General features: G+C 40.5%; 1 long non-coding RNA gene across 1 annotated transcript; it reads left to right on the top strand.

Moving 5' to 3' along the window:
* Nucleotides 1-456: 456 nt before the first annotated feature.
* LOC139634815 (uncharacterized) lies at nt 457-11,643 on the top strand. The gene is made up of 8 exons (XR_011694076.1): nt 457-3,358; nt 4,210-4,293; nt 4,538-4,877; nt 6,770-6,818; nt 6,906-6,965; nt 7,242-7,440; nt 8,311-8,455; nt 10,745-11,643. It is a non-coding gene; the product is annotated as an uncharacterized lncRNA (long non-coding RNA).
* The last annotated feature ends 3,177 nt before the right edge of the window (nt 11,644-14,820 follow it).

Below are 14,820 nucleotides of genomic sequence, written 5' to 3'. Positions count from 1 at the left end.
AGCCTCTTACTATGAGTTGCTCCGATCCTTCGGAGTTAGAAAAGAAAGTCCGCTCTGACTCTCCACAGCTCGGTTCTTGGCTGGGAGCTCAGCGGGCCGTGTTTCGCTCTCCTGGCGATGACTGTGATAGGTTCCTTGGCGGCAGCGGGAAGATCACAGATGAGGGACGGTGCACTTTGTTTTGTCTTTAACAAAGTCGCTGCTCGTCCTCACACAACGTGAAATCAGTTGATTGCACAGCGATCTACGTCGGATCCGAAAAGAAAAGGAAACAAACAAAGCAGTCTGTGCGCTCGGCCCGCGAGTTGAAGACTGTGACCTAGGCTTTAAGAAGTTGTGGAAAAAGGTCAAATGTTTGCAGATTGCTCCCTTCCAGCAGCCAAGAGAGCTGGAGTAGCTCTCTACTGTAACTGGTGCATGGGAATTAAGCGCAGGAGGAGGGTCACAGCGCCGCTTTTATCACCTGAGTGACGTCAGCGGGGATCCCTGCTGGGAATGCCTGGCCTCAGCCAATGCCGGTGCTGAGTTTCCCTTCAAACTCTAATTCACACATAGGTGTGAATTGTGGGGGTGGTTTTGGCTCCATTGCTTGGAGGGAAATGTAGTCCTCTCCTTTGTTCCTTTCAGGATGCATGGTTTGAGGCTCAGGCTTTGGGGGGCATGCAGGCCTCTCCTTTGTTCCCTTCAGGATGCATGGTTTGAGACTCAGGCTTTGGGAGGGACATGTAGGCCTCTCCATTGCTCTTCTCAGAACCCATGGCTTGAGATCCCAACACTTGACATCCATTCCTTGCAGCAAAAATAGACAGAGAAAAAACCTGTTGACATCACACCAGCAATATTCACCTGTCACTGTAGTCTCTATGTCTAGGTTGAATCTGAATATGAAATCAGAAAAAATATAAATATATTTTTATATTTGCCTCTAAAATGCCACTGCCTACCTACACTCATAACTGTGCCTGAATGTATCCTATGTAGATATAAACATAAGACTGAAGCAGCTGTTGCTGCTCTGCTAACTTTGCTACTTTGACTGCACTGCCTGTGTAGATGGTGTTATCAGTGGCTAAGAGAGAAGACACACATTTAAATTAGACTACTGCTGCTGTTATTTAGAATTACTGAGAGTTGCATTTCTGTTATTTAGAAGAGGCTGACACCAAAAAATCTCGTGGTTCAATCTACTCATGGAGCTAACACTAGCCAGCAAAGTGAATGGCTATAAATGAAAAGTTGTGTTTTTCAGCCAGTTGGTGACACTAATTCTCCAGTCAGGTGCCACTGAACCACTGAAGAGGACATGACAAGACTATTATAAGGTGCCATACATGAAAAAATGACCTGGAAAATGTTATTGAAATATAGCATTCATGTTTGTTTCATGTAATATCTGAGGAAGATTACACTTTCATCATCTTCTCACAGAGAACTTTTGAGTGCCGTAGCCTTTTGTCTCTCCAGTGGAGTCTTCACTGGACATTTAAGTCACAGTCCTCAAGTCTTTTTCCATTGCACTTTGTTGCATTTTGTTTTTGTCAATACAACATTTTTTCCACCTGAGTGTGAAAAATTTTATTCGATATTTGGATTTTTTATTTATTTCTTTTTTTTATTTCTGGATTTGTATGCCCAAACTTTTGTTTGGCTCATAAAAAACAGGTGAATGGAAATGGATTAACTGAAAAATACATATGTTCTGTGCAAGAAAGCTGGATAATAATGGAGTGAGGCAGAGTGAAAAGTCAGTTCTTTTTCATTTGTTTTTCAAAGTTTCAGGTAGGCGCATTTTTTTTCTTTTGAACAGAATCAAGCTAGTTTGTCCCTGGTTCTGCTTCGCAAGGCTTACTCCAGCTTTGTACTTTAAATTTGAACATGAGATTGATGCCCATCTTCTCATCTTACCTTTATAAAAAAAAGTATAAATGTGTTGTGTTTAACAACACAAGAGAAATAAAACATGAACAAGGGCCTAAAACTGCATTATTGCTACAGAACAAGAGAGAGTCTGTAGCTTGATATTGTCTTTGGCCTCTCTCTCTCTCACACACACTCTCTCTATGCAGTGCAATTTCTGCATGCATTCTTGGATCAGTTATACTGCAGTGTGGTGTACAGGGACATCTAAGGGCCAGAAGAGTGAAGTGCAGGGCACCAAAACACTGCAGTCTCTCTCCCCTATCCCCCTTTATTTCCTCCTGAGTTCAGTGTCAGCAGTGTGAGCAGGGGCAGCCCACACATATCCACCATTTGCAGTTCAGCCCTTAGAGGCGACATAGTTTTTCTCTCTTTTGGGTCCAGGTGTGAATTATCTGTGGGAAACCCACATTCAGACTTGCATGCAGTTACTCCGACAGGCCCAGACTGGGCCCCTCTTGTTTCTCTATCTATGGGCCCCCATGAGGGTTTTCAGTGGGCATAACTCATGTAGGCTTGCAATTAACTCATACTGACTGTCAAAAATAGGGGTACCGTAGGACTCCATTTATAGTAAGTACAACCTACACTAATGTACTAGGCTAATTAGTTAACTGCAAGGTAAGTACATACAGGTAGATAGCCTGAGGTACAGTAAACAATAGCCATTTCTCAATCTGTGTTCTTCTCTGTACTCCACCCATTTTATTGAAGATACACTGGGATGTGACTTGTGTGGACTTGAGACAGCTTAGTATCTCAGAATGCACCGAAACACCAAACAGTGGTAATGGTGGAGATTTTGAACCTAGCTCATCACTTCATTAAGTTTTTATATTTTTTTCAGTGACCGTTTCAATTTTTAATATGTGGTCAGTTTCGCCATATAATGAATGTCTGGAAATTGGTTCTGGCGTTTTTGGAAATGTGAGGACCCACCTTCACTGGTCATCTCAGCAGCTCACCCAGCTCAACCCAGCTGTGGACCAGCTTGTCAATGTGCACTCTGGTAGAAAAATCTCTGCGAGCCCTTTGGCAATTCACTACTGGCTCTGTTGTAGCATTTTGATATAGGCTACAACCCTGTTTCCAAAAAAGTTGGGACATAGAATGTAAGTAAGAACAGAATGCGATGATTCCCATATTTAAGTGAAAATAGAGCAAAAACAACATATCAAATGTTGAAAGAAATGTTATTGTTTTATGAAAATGTTATGCTCAATTTGAATTTGATGCCAGTAACACGTTTCAAAAACTTTGGGACAGAGGCATGTTTACAACTGTGTTGCATCAACTCTTCTTTGAACAACACTCTGTAAACTGTGGAGATCAGTTGCTGGAGTTTTGAGACTGAAATGTTGTTCAATGTAAGATTTCAACTGCTCCACAGGTCGGGGTCTCCTTTGTCGTATTTTTTACAGGTGACAGGTCTGGATTGCAGGTAGGCCATTTTAGCATCCGGACTCCACTGTTGCAGAGCCATGCTGTTGTAATATGCGTAGAATGCAGTTTGGCATTGTCTTGCTGAAATATGCAAGGCCTTCTCTGAAATGTCATTGTCTAGATGGCAGCCTATGTTGCACCAAAACCTGTGTATATCATTCAGCATTAATGTTATCTTCCCAGATGTAGGTGTAGGTTAAACAAGCCTTGGGCAATATCACACCCCCATACCATCACGAATGCTGGCTTTTGAACTGTGCACTGATAATAAGCTGAATGGAACTCCAAGTAGCAAAGTTTGATTCATCAGAACCACAGGATAGTTTTCCATTTCACCTCAGACGATCTGACCCAGAGAAGTCAGAAACGTATCCGGATCATGTTTAGATATGCTTTCTTCTTTGCATGGTAGAGTTTCAACCTGCATTTGTGGAAGCAGTGACGAACTGTGTTCACAGACAATGGTTTTTGGAAGTGTTTCTTTTCCACTGTAGAATTGTTTGTGTTTTTAATGCAATGCTGCATGAGGATGATCATGAGATCATGGCCATCCAATATTGGTTTTCAGCCTTGTCACTTGCACACAGAGATTTCTCCAGATTCTCTGAATGAAACATATGGAGTCAAATCAGGGCCAATTGCTTTGTAATTGAAAAACTAAAATTTGAAACTGAAAGTTGATCTTGAACTCTGAAAAATAGAGCAATGAATTCAAGTTAAAAATAAGTGTAGGCGTAGGTTTTTTCAGTTTAAATATATTTTCAATTAAATTCTGGAATTCATTTTGAATAAATTATTATCATTTTTCACCTTCATGCATATTTTGACTCATTTAATTTATTTTTTCAGATCCAGATCATATTTTTTTACAGTTGCAAATCTTTTTTGAAGGTGAAAAAAAGAGCACCTTCAGGTAAAAACAAAAGAGCACAGGTAAGAAATGTTAGCTACTGTTTGAATATGTAATCTGGAAAATTATCCTAAATATTATAATGATGGTTAATTTTGTAACATATGGGCACACATGGGTTAAGGGAAAAGACATTTTTCATGTGGGGAAAGCCAGAAATTAGGCATAGGGCTAACATTATGCTATTAGCTATGCTATTAGCCATAATGAATTTTACACTCCTTACACTGTCCAGCTCAAGTTTTTTCCACTAATGTGCATTCACAGGAGAAACAGGGATCAACATCTGGGATGCCAAAGATAAGCAATAGATTCTGTCTCAAACCAACATCCAGCCAATCAAGTTGTGCTCCACTGGTCATATGACGCCCAAGACGTGAGGTGGGCAGCCATGGGAACTAACATTTATGCAGAGACACCGAGATCAAGGCCGGCTGTCTTTGCTGGATGCAGCCTCTTGAGCTCTGCCTTCACCTCAAACCACTGTAGGGGACAGGAGACTTGACCCCAGTGTGGAGGAAGTTGCAGCTGCAGTGTTAGTGTTGCAGCAGTGTAAAGGAGATGTTGTTAAGAGAAGCTGCAGCTGAAGCAGTGGAAGACAGAACAGGTGAGGCTGTTGTAAAACAGGTTGAATTTGCCCACATCACCTGATTTTGCCTGGCAGAGCTTCTCTTTATAGCCACTTATGGTCCTCATCCCCTTCCACACCTCTCTAGTGTTGTTGTGCTGCAGCTTCCTCTCTACTTTCCCTTGGTATTCCTCCTTCACCTGCTTTAATCTCCTCTTCAGCTCATGTTGCACATGCCTATCCTTTTCCCTGTCTACAACCCTGGAGGCCTGCTTTTTCTGGTTGGGGAGGGTCTTGATGTTACTGATGATCCAGGGTTTGTTGTTTGGAAAGCAGTGTACAGTCCTTGTTGGTATTACAGTGTCCATACAGAAATTGGTGTAATCCTATTCTATCAAGTATATTCCAATCTGTGCACTTAAAACAATCCCGCCAGGTCCAGTTTTTGAATGAGTGGGTGGTTGCACCCTGCCTCAGTACACCGGATTTGTGGGAGGGCTGAAAGAAAAACTGATTATGATCTGATCTGCCAAATGGTGGTAGAGCTGAAGCAGTGTAAGCCTCCTTAACATTTGCAAATGTTAGAATGAGAGATCTTAGTTTTATTCATTTCATCCAAATATTACATGTATTTTTATTATTTTAGTGTGGCTCTTATATCTATAGATTCTCATAGGTTGCCAACTGTAGGTGGTAGAGTCCGGAAACTTTGTGTGTTTGTTCCTTTGGTCCAACTAAAGGCATGTGCCCAGTTTGGCGCCCTGATGTCTTCCTTTCCTGTTGTTGGCGACCAGTGGCAATCCTCATATGTTGGGTGTTACAGTGACCAAACTTGTTGTGCGTGATCCTTATGTAGCCTTGCACAGTTGTTGTAAGTTAGAAGTGTCCGTGATATTTGTTTCTAAAGTTATAACAAAACATTTTCTTACTGTATGTATTGTATATGCTAAGTGAAAAATTGCTTAGGGCTTAGGCTAGGCTTAGGCTTAGGGTTTAGGTTTAGGGCTCTGAAATCTTCTCAGAAATGGGTTGGTCTTAATAGATTCAGCAATAAAAAATCCTGACCTATGAATAAGGCCAAAATGAAAATTACCTTTATGTTGATTTTATGAACCTTAATGATCATAAAGCTAATAAATTCAAATTAATGTTTCAACTTCACAATTTCTGTTGCCAAACATATATCATTCTCTTCAGAATCAATAAATCTCAAATTTCACTCAAATAACAAAATAATCAGATTGGAGAGTTATATTTACAGTAAAACCTCAATTTCAATACAACAAATAAAAGCATAAATGTGGTCTCTGATGCACCTTTAAATAGTTTCTCAAGCTTCCTGTAGACTGTATAAATTACTAGTGCTAACAGAGAAATTCACCAGTAAAATACAACAAATGAAACCTCAGCCAGCAGCGAAACTGCAGCAAGTAACTCAAGGAGTGCATCAAAAGTGCATGAAAACAGGATAATACACAGTCTCCTTAATACAGCATCATCACAGACTATGCAGCATCTCTTGAACCAATTCACATGTCCCATTTCAAACCGATGAAAAATTTAACAATCTAATGAAATTTAACATAATGAAAATTAGCATTAAAGCTAGCAGACTTTAGGCGCTAGTTAACAACATGCCAACGGTTAACACAACTCACAGACTTAACACATAATTTAGCTGCCTGCTAGTGGACTTTTAGATGCTCATTAACCGCATGCTAGCGACATGCACAACTCACCAGGGTATTGCATCAGCACACAGACTTGAATATGGCATCTGGCCTGCTCGCACAATAGAAACTGATGTCATTTGCTCTCCTCTTTTATTCACACTGCGGTTTCACATTTTCATATTAAGCATGAATTAACACATGAAAACACAATATTTGCCTTTTATGAACTTTTATACTGTTTCACTAATTTTCTTACAGCTTCTTACAGCTAAAACAATCTACTATGTGGAATATCTGGACCAAAGAGGTAAGTCATCCATTTAGCTGTGATGTATTTGTATTTGTATAATTGTGTCACCATTTCCCTGATCATCTCCTGTGTTTTGGCTTGTAGGGGCTCTTCTAAGGGGACATAATAGGCAGGGTTGCTCAATTGCCTTTCTGCTTCCAGGAGGTAATTAAAGCTGTCCTGGAGGACAATTTATCCCCCCTTGTCTCTGCGGGCTTGATGATGATATACTGCCTTTTACTGAGGGCCCTTAGTATCTGTCTCTAAGCTCCAGTTATGTTACACTTAGTTCTCTGAGGGGCTCTATATCTAGACAGACATTCCTTATCCTTCTGGGGCAGATCCCAAATGTTGTGGAGGTGAGGTACTCATAGTAGAGGAGGACTCAGATTGGGTAGGCTTTCAGGCATTTTTGCTTTCTGAAAGTTTTCCCATCATCAGTTCATGTCCAGGTTGTTTTTGTGGGTGAGTCACCTCACCACTGTTCATGGGAAAACGCACTGCCTCAGACCGATTTGCCAGTGGTCCCAGAGCAGGAACGGTAGAAGAGGAGACAACGGTTTGAGAATGTGAAGAGGCTGGAGACAGAGAATCTGACTGTAATACTGCAACATTACTCTGTATTGTCACTGGAAAATTGGTAAGTGTAATTTTAAATTTTTTCCTCAAGTTGATTGTATTTTCTTTAACAGGTTCTGGAGAGTTCAAGAAGTGTTACTCTCCTTTACCGTCTGAGGCTGTGAAATACTAAAGTAATTAGAGTAGGATCTCTAGTACTTTAGTATTTCATTTACATGAATAATCTATGGGGAGATGACAGAGGCATTAAACCCGAAATACAAACCCCCATCACGAGAGCGTCTAACCAACAGTCTAATCCCTGCCTGGTAGCAAGTTGAAAAAGACAACTTGATTTTTGAACTGAAGGATATTTCAAAGGCAGCCATCACAGCAGATAGATGGAGAAGTCTCACTCAAGACCACTACTTAACCATAACAATACATTACGCCAGGCAGGGTAGGATAGCAGGGAAGGTCCTCAAAACCAAAGCAGTGTACGATGAAGGCACAACTGTGGCTGAGGAAATTAAATGTATACAGTATCAGAGAGAAGATTGTGGCAGCAAGCGTAGACTATGCAAGCAACATGGATGTGGCTGTGAAGAACCTGCAGATTGTGAAGATTGCCTGCCTTGCACACACATTAAATCCAGCAGCGCAAAAGTTTCACAAGTCCAACACAGTTTGCAAGTGGGCAGCAAGAGTACGGATTGTGGTTGTGTGGATGAAGAAATCTTACATTGCCAAAATTTTCTTCACAGAGAAGTAGCGACTTCTGAGTAAGAATACATTCAGTATTACTTTCATTAGATTCTAATATACAATTAATTCATTCTGATTCGGATTCTGAACATATGGGCAGCATAAATAAAAACAATCTAATGGTCACTACATAATGTCTATTATGCGTGATGTACTATACAGATTTGCGTTTTCACTTATTTTTCAGACCTGACCCAGTAAACACTTATCATTGACGTGAAGATATGATGGAATTTTCTCTGTTTGATGATAGAGAGATTATTTGAACAATTCCCTGCCATTCAGGCAGCAGTCCTGGACCCAAGGATAAGAAAACTAACTGAAAAGGAAAAGTAAGTTATGGATTCTGTGACTAATTCTATAAGTAGAACTTGGTGGATTAGCTAAGTCTGGAAGAGGACTGTGTTCATTTGTTTGTACATGAAATATAAATATTCACAATTACAGACTGGTGTAGAAATTGGACACAGATGACTTTATAAAAGCAGAGGAGTTTGTGCAGCTATTTAAAAGTAGTAAAAGTAGTAAAAGAATAAAAGAAAGAAAAGAGACAGTAATTCAACCAAATAAGTTGACAGTACAAGGAGACAGATTGTGCAGTGTGTTAAAAAAAGATCCTCTGCTGCCATCCAGTGGCCTGTTTTGTAAAATGATTTGACCTGAAAAATGAAATATAAATGGCAGTAGACTAGATGTCAGTGAAGCAAAAAGAAAGGGTTTAAAAGAGTTCAGTGGCAATCCACAGTCTAAGGTGCCTTGTATTTTCAGGACCTTTGTTAACTTTATGCCTTTATCCATAATGGCCCTAACCACAGGTGAGAGGGAAGGATAAAAAACACCACAAGGAAAAAGGGGGAAGAAAAGGAGAAAAAGTTAGGGTTAGGGTTGTTTTTTTTTTTTACAGAGAAGGCAGTCACCGGTTCGACTCCCGACAGGCCCGACTCTTTCCTGCATGTCCTTCCCCTCTCTCTACCCCCTTTTCTGTCAGTCTCCACTGTCCTGTCCCAAAAAAAGAAACGATAGGGCGAATACAATTTCCACATAATTTTTTTGCTGGTTGACATCAGTGTGTGTGTATTGGATCCAACACTCCAGCAAATCCATATGGCCCAGCTTTCCACTACCAGGATCCAGGTATACGAAAATGGAACTAGAGGCACTAGAGCATGCCTAGGGGTCTAAACTCTAAACGGGCACCCAGATTGTCTCCACTGGACTCTTACTACACTAATTGGATCCCTATCATCCACTTTTTTTTTTCTTTTTCTTTTTTGGAATTAACTATTTTATTGATATCAAAATACATAGTTCCTTCCACAAATCACATCCTGTCTATAATGTCTATAATGTAGTACAAGAACTCCGAACAAGAGTTGCCAACCACAAACATACATCATCTCATTCAATTCATCCATAAAACCGAATAACACAAAGACAGGTCCAGATTTGTTTTCTTTTTTTTCCAGTTTTCTCTCCTTATTTTCATTCCCTTCTTACAGAGTCCTTTTCCTCTTAGTGGAGGACATCGAAAAACTTATAATCATGTGAACGAATGAAGAGAGTTACTCCCAAATATTTCATAGATTTTGAATCCCAATTGAATCGGAAACTTTCTCTGATGGTTTGGTCTGGTGCATAGTAAAAGGTGAGAACCTGTGTTTTCCTCACATTTAATTTATAACCAGATAATAAACCAAAATCTTCAAGTGTTGCCATGAGTACTGGAATAGACAGAGTGGGTCGCAATAAATATATTACTATATATGCAAATAATGATATTTTCTGTTCACCTCCCTCCATGTGTATACCTTTTATGTTTTCATTTTGTTTTATCCATTGGCTCAGAGGCTCCAAATAAATAGCACAGGACAGGGCTAATTGAGCAGCCTTGACAGCATCCGTGTTCTAATATGAGAGAATTTGAAAGATTGCCATTGATTTTGATCCTAGCTGTGGGTTTATTATAAAGTGATTGTATGGTTTTGATAAATGAAAGCCAAACCTCTCCAGCACCTTATCTAGGAAGTCCCGCCTGACAGAATCAAAAGCCTTTTCTGCGTCCAATCCCAGTACTACTGCTTCTAATCTTTTTTTAATAATGTTTTACATTACATTTAATGTGCACCTAATGTTGTCCTGTGTCTGTCTCTGTTTTATAAATCCAGTTTGGTCCGAATGAATTATGTCTGGCAGAATTATTTCTAGTCGTCTGGCCAGGATAGCAGTGAATAGTCTATAGTCTTGGTTAAGAACGCTAACCGGTTTGTAATTAGAGCAATCCAACTCCTTTTGGAATAACTGAATTAGTAGAGAAATCCCTAATTTTATAAATATTATTATTTGCCACTTGCTTTTTCAACCTATTGGCCAACAGCTTTGCAGATTTACGTCCTGCTTTGTAAAGTCTTTGTTTCATGTACATTAGCTTTTTTTGAATCTCCTGTGCTAGAATGTAAGTTAACTCTGTTGTAATCCTTTTAATTTCTTGATAAATCTTCTCATCCAAATTATTTTTATGTTCTTTTCCTAGTCTTTTCAGATCCAATTGTAATTCACTGAGTTTTCCTGTTTTTGCTTTATGAAATATGCTGATTTGGCAATTATTTTCCCTCTAATTGCAGTTTTACACGCATCCCACAGCACAGATGAAGACACCTCACCATTGTCATTCTCCCTTACATATATCATATGTATTTCTTTCATAAATTTCTCCTTCATGTGTCCCTTTAATGCATTTGTATTTAGCCTCCAAAGTGTTGCTTTTGTTTCCCTTTACAGACCCAGAGTTACACTATGATCTAATAAATCCCTTGTTATATCATATTTTTCCACCTGTATCTGTCCTTGTTATTCATCAAAAAGTAATCTATCCTTGAATATACTGAATGCGTTGTTGAGAAATATGTGCAGTCTTTGCCTGTGGGATTCAGTTCCCTCCACAAGTCCATAATTCCCAACTCTGCCATTATGACTCCTCCACATATCAGGATGCCTTCCCCCTCTGATGTCATCAAATTGAACATTTGTTTGTAGAATCTCCAATCTGACCCTGAGGGGAGCGTATACATTGAGAATAGTGACCAGCTCTCCCTCTAATCTCCCCTCTACCAATATATATCTTCCCTCTTTGTCTGATATTTGTGAAAGTTTTTCAAATAAAATCTTCCCTCATATTATTATGGTTACTCCTTTCCAATGGCCTGTTCTATATGATGAAGAAAATATTTGGTTAAACCTCTTTCTTTTAAGTTTTTCAGTCCTTCTCTGTCAGGTGGGTCTCCTGCAACACAGCCACCCCCACCCCTTCTTTTCTCATCTTACCTAATATCTTAGACCTTTTAATTGGGTTAAGTATCCCATTCACATTATATGAGGCTATTTTTAATAGTTTTTTCTGAGTTGCCATATTCACTATTCTTTCACCCATTCCCTCCTCCACAAGCTGAACACCCTTCCATGCTACAGCAGGGGTGTCAAACTCAAATACACAATGGGCCAAAATTCAAAAAATTGCTACAAGTCAAGGGCCGGACTGGTTCAATGTTTATTGATAACTTATTGAAATGACCTTTTTGCACATATTGAACCTGGAACTAACAAGGCCTATAAGTTATTGCCTATAAAACAACATTAATCATTAAATAAATGAAATTAAAAATTAAAAATTAAATAAAATCAGTTGCTTTCATTTCTTATGGCTCTGTCTGCAACTTTTCCAGAGTAAATTCAAGTGAAAACATTTTTTCTACAGGCAAACAACAGGCAAAAAATAATTTTCTTCAAAGAAAAATCAAATGTCCTGTATTAGCAAGAGAAAAAATGCAAAAATGAAACTGCATTAAAAACTAAAAATGCATTAAAGCTCAGTTTGCTGCTGTGTGATGCTCACTAGTGTGAGCCAGATAGAGTGAGTGAAGGTGTTCATCAGTAAGACGACTCCTGTGTGATGTTTTGTTTATCTTCATCAAAGAGAACAGTTTATCACACAGGTATGTGCTTCCAAACATAGAGAGCATTGTGCAGCTTGGGTGCGCAGCTGGGGCATTGTGTCAGAGATGAAACATGGAAACTCCGCAGCGCCCACAGACTCATATTTTGCCTTCAGTGTGTCACTACATTGGAGATCAATCAGCTCCATTTGGAGGTTTGATGGTGTGCATTCCACGTCAGCTGCAAATGGATTACTGAGCAGTTCAAACCTGCTTTTTTGGGCTTCAAAATCAGCAAATCGCCTTGTGAAGTATGTCGAGTTTTTCAGCAAACTGTGTACTTGGGTTAGGGTTACAGCGGCAGAAACCTGCTCTTTCATAGTTTGGCAGCACGGAAAATGGTTCAAGTTTTCTTGCAGCATCTGCGTCTCCCACAGGCCACTGGCTTTGCCATCACACCTCTGCGTGATAGAGCAAGTCACCATATTCTGAAATTAACTCCTCCAGAAAAGACTTGAACTGGCGGTGATTTAAACCTTTGGCTCTGATGAAGTTTACTACTCATCTTATGGTGCTCATCACATGTTCCATTTTCAAGGCTTTGCCACACAATGATTCCTGGTGTATGATGCAGTGATAAGCTGTCAGCTCACCTGTGACGTTTTCCTCCTGCATCTTCTCCCGGATCCTGCCCACTTTTGACCGCACATCACAGGCGCTCCATCTGTTGTCAGTCCCACAAGTTTATCCCACGGCAGGCCCATTTCATTTACATATTTGGATACCGCTTCAAAGAGATCTTTCCCCATAGTTGTGCCATGCATTGCTCATAATCCCAAAAGTTCTTCTGTTACGCACACTCCATGGATGAAAATTGACAGCTGGGCAGTATCAGAAGTGTCGGTGCTCTCATCCACAGCAAGGGAGTATGCGATGACATCTTTTCCCTTTCCCGTAAGCTGTTGTTGGAGATTGGCGGCAAGCTGACGTACACGGTCAGCAACGGTGTTTCAGCTCAGGCTCATGTTTAAAAATGCTTGCCTTTTTTCTGGGCACACGGCATCGCAAACTTTAATCATGCAGTTTTTGACAAATTCTCCCTCGGTAAAGGGCCAGGCTGTTTTTGCAACCTCTGCTGCCACAATAAAACTGGCCTTAACAGCAGCTTCGCTTTGTGATTTGGCTTTTGTAAACATAGCCTGCTGTGACACCAGACTTCTTTTTATCTCTTATAACTTCTGGAGCCTTTGTGTCATGTCCAGATGCTTGTATCTGTCGTGGTGCTTCGTTTCATAGTGTCTTCTAATGTTGTATTCTTTCATTACATCCACACTGTCTCCACATAGAAGACACATAGCTTTGCCCTTTACATCCGCAAACATATACTCTGCCTTCCACCTGTCTTGCAAAACCCTGTTTTCAAAGTTAATCTTTCGTTTAGCCATTTTTTGGGGAGAAGGATAGTTGAAAGTTGACACAGGTGGTGAGTGGCTCCATAAGGCTGCTGATGAACGAGTAAGACGCGGACTCGCACTCGCGGGCCTGTGATTGACGTGCCGACCCACATCGTGGGACTTGTAGTATTATGGTGGTGTATGCAATATACCAGCGGGCCAGCTCTAATAGTAATAAGATATTATCATGCGGGCCAAAGATAATTCATTCACGGGCTGGATGTGGCCCGTGGGCCTTGAGTTTGACACGTGTGCTACAGAAATGACAAACTGCCCTGAACAGAATAAAACACAAAGCAAAAACCTTCATTGATGAACTAGTGATTAATATGAAAATTTCCATGCGTGGGGTCTGCATTTCGTCCTGGTGACAAGTCAGTTCAGAGGGATGACCTCTTCCTCCTGGGGGAAGTGGGCCCTCTCTGCTGCAGTTAGTTTTGTCCATATGTATTCAACAGCTCCAACAAAAACACAGCCCCAACCTTTATAAAATATATCAAGGAAATCACCCAGTTAAGTTAACCCCTGAGTGAAATACTCCAAATCAAAACACAAGTGAGGGGAGCCCTGTTTATCACCTTAATCCTGTGAAGAGCACAGTCCCATGTCCATTAAGCCTTGTTCTAATTTTCTCCTGAAAGTTTGCAGCCTTTGTTTATATCCTGGTTCTGTCTCCTTGGGTGTATGCCCCTTCTTTGCTCAGCTAGCCTACCAGGTTAGGCGTTTGATCCTCTCCAGTCCCTAGGTTTGACGACAGTCACCTGAAAACCCCTCTTCACTATGTCCTTAGACACCTCTTCAGCTGTATTGTAAACATACGTTTCTCCTGCGTAAAACACCCGCAGTCTTGCTCGAAATGGAGTCTGCCAGCGTATTTTTCTCTCTTTCAAAACTTTTTTTGCCTCTGTGTATTCCTTTGGTAATCTCAGTACCTCCAGAATGTAATTGTGGTCCTGAAACACTTTCTTTCCCTCATACATGAACCCTTTTTCCTGCCATGCTGTCTTGATTATCTCTTCTTTGTTTCTGAAACTCATAAACTTAACCACGATAGATCTCGGTGGGGAATCTGGGGAGGGATGTGACACCAGAGCCCGGTGAGCTCTCTCAATTGGGAGGTGAAGGGATGGAGGCAACTCCAGCTTTTCTCTCAGGAGGGTCTCAATAAAGTAAATCATCAACCGAGCATTGTCCTCCGCTCCCTCCTTGAGCGTCCGTCTTGATCCACCAGCCTGGTTTCAAACTGTTTCTGTAGCTCCAGCAGTTCAGGTGTAGCATCCTCAATGTACTGTAGTTGCTCCAATGCATCCACTA

This window comes from Trachinotus anak, unplaced genomic scaffold (assembly GCF_046630095.1).
Source record: "Trachinotus anak isolate AG129_WGS33_773 ecotype Australia unplaced genomic scaffold, CSIRO_AGI_Tana_v1 ptg000017l, whole genome shotgun sequence".
NCBI lineage: Eukaryota > Metazoa > Chordata > Actinopteri > Carangiformes > Carangidae > Trachinotus > Trachinotus anak.
Note: the sequence above shows the minus strand (reverse complement) of the source record. Positions and strands in the feature narration are given on the sequence as shown.